The sequence below is a fragment of the Pseudochaenichthys georgianus genome, chromosome 10 (genome assembly GCF_902827115.2).
Source record: "Pseudochaenichthys georgianus chromosome 10, fPseGeo1.2, whole genome shotgun sequence".
NCBI lineage: Eukaryota > Metazoa > Chordata > Actinopteri > Perciformes > Channichthyidae > Pseudochaenichthys > Pseudochaenichthys georgianus.
Genome location: NC_047512.1, coordinates 3,408,591 through 3,410,963, shown reverse-complemented (window position 1 = coordinate 3,410,963; position 2,373 = coordinate 3,408,591). Strand labels below are relative to the sequence as shown.

The following is a 2,373-nucleotide window of genomic DNA, read 5'->3' as shown; positions in this document are numbered from 1 at the left end:
GTGTACAGAATATCAGTATGACAATACGACACCCTCTGTCCTTAGACCCTCTGTCCTCAGACCCTCTGTCCTTAGGCCCTCTGTCCTTAGACCCTCTGTCCTCAGACCCTCTGTCCTTAGACCCTCTGTCCTTAGACCCTCTGTCCTTAGGCCCTCTGTCCTTAGACCCTCTGTCCTCAGACCCTCTGTCCTCAGACCCTCTGTCCTTAGACCCTCTGTCCTTAGACCCTCTGTCCTCAGACCCTCTGTTCTTAGACCCTCTGTCCTCAGACCCTCTGTCCTTAGACCCTCTGTCTTCAGACCCTCTGTCCTTAGACCCTCTGTTCTCAGACCCTCTGTCCTCAGACCCTCTGTCCTCAGTCCCTCTGTCCTTAGACCCTCTGTCCTTAGACCCTCTGTCCTTAGACCCTCACATCGTACAAGGAAACACTTCAAGAGAAAACCCACAGTTTAAAGGGAACATGGGAGAACCCTCAGGGAGAGCAACAGAGGAGGGATCCCTCTCCCAGGACGGACAGACGTGCAATAGATGCCGTGTGGAAATTGAAAAGATAATACATTTGCAACAAAGGTAGTCCAGATGTTTGGAAATGCATGTGTGTATAATAGGAAGATGAATCCACGAGGATATCCATCCAGGACCAATGATCCAGGACCACAGCCACGACTCAAGATCCAGGGCTCGGGATCCAGGACTCAGGACCGCAGGATCATCCATGACTCCGGATCCCGGCATATATAGACACCAAAAAGAAAGAGATGTGGGGAAGCTGGGTTAATGGGAACATGAGAGGACACAGGTACAGACAGAGAGAAGGAAGAAGTAAGATGTCCCCCGACACACTAAGCCTATATCAGTATTCAAAACCAAGTTAAAGTAAGAACTGCACCGACTTCCTGCTTGCACCCTCTGAGCAGAGAGGAGAAAGCAGAGAAAGCAGAGACTTAAGGAAGGGCTTAACGACATGTAGATACACAATAAGCCCATGTGGAGAATGACGGGCAGCTACAGTCGGCTGAAAGCAAAGAAACTACAATGATCTGCAAAAATACGAGGTGAATGCAAGACAGGCAGGAATCTCGACATTTGAGGCGGACATTGCGACACTTTCTCTTGTTTCAATCTGTATTGGTTGCACAAAGTTAATCTTTCTCCACGAGTTACTTACAAGAAGCTCCTTTCTGTTCAATAATAGTTGAACTTGTAAATATCCAGTACGTAAGGAATGATCGTACACGCAGTCCTTCTTCTGGAAGTAGCTTGAATCTCGATGGACTCTTTTCTTTGTTTGCTTTTACACGAGGTCACCGAGTTCTCGACGACTTCCAATTACCGTTTTAAATGAAGCGTGTGCAGATCGGCAGCATTTCAGATTCTCCACTATTTCAGAAGGCCGAAGCACATCAGCTTTCGAAGAAGAAAGGAGGCAGTCGAGATGGAGGAGAGATGCCTTGTTAACATGAGATTAGACGGGAGAGGGAAAGACGATGAAAACAAACGCTTGGTTTGGTAGGAAACTCAACAATGATCCTTCAATGGAGGTTCCTCACTGAAAACGCAACTCTTAGTTCACCTCAACTTGTTTTTCATCAAATGACCAATTATTTTTTATCTGTATCGATGATTCAACCAGGCAAACATTTGTGTTCAACCATCTTGTTTCCAGAAATGTATGTTATGCCAACTTTGAACGGAAACGTCAACTTGATTGCCTAAAAAAATGTTTTTCACACTCGCGGGTGGTTTTCTGCCTTTGCCGAAAGAGAGTTATTAGATTTGGAAACGCATTTGTTGAAAGGGGGCGAATATTAAACTCACATGCTGTTTCTGTTCTTTCAATCTCTCCAGATATATATTTACATTGTCTTCAAACATGGACAATACTGCACTGTAAAACCCGACAAGTTAATACAACTCAAAACATTTTTTATAAACTGATTACATCGACATTTTGAGTAACACTTATACCTTAACTTAAATGTTTTAAGTTAAAGTATAATCTTATTAATTGAGTTATTTTTACTATTAATTTGAAGTGACACAAACGTATTGTTTTTAGTTAAAGAAACATTAAGTTATTTTAACTAAGATTTGTGTCTTCAAACATGGCCATTACCAATACGAGCCAACATGAAAGAACATTTCCCAATGCGCGCCAAAAATACAAAGTTGGGTCATTGATTACAACGAAGTTTGGGTTTTACAATGGGGCGAAACTGCTCGTGCTTTGCGTTTGATTTATCGATGCTTTGTGTCCTTTCCAAAGACGCAGCCTGCAGTGTGTCCTCGAGTGTTGACGCAGGTCGGCACTTAATAACCTCAGTGACGTCTGCAGCTGTTTCATCGCCTTCCAAATCCACCCAGCTTCTCCA

The 2,373-nt window shown here is 43.8% G+C and overlaps 1 protein-coding gene across 1 annotated transcript in view; it reads left to right on the top strand.

Annotated features, from left to right (window-relative positions):
* Window positions 1-2,373, top strand: part of shtn3 (shootin 3) — a 43,520-nt gene that overhangs the window by 1,643 nt on the left and 39,504 nt on the right. The gene's annotated exons all lie outside the window — the stretch shown is intronic.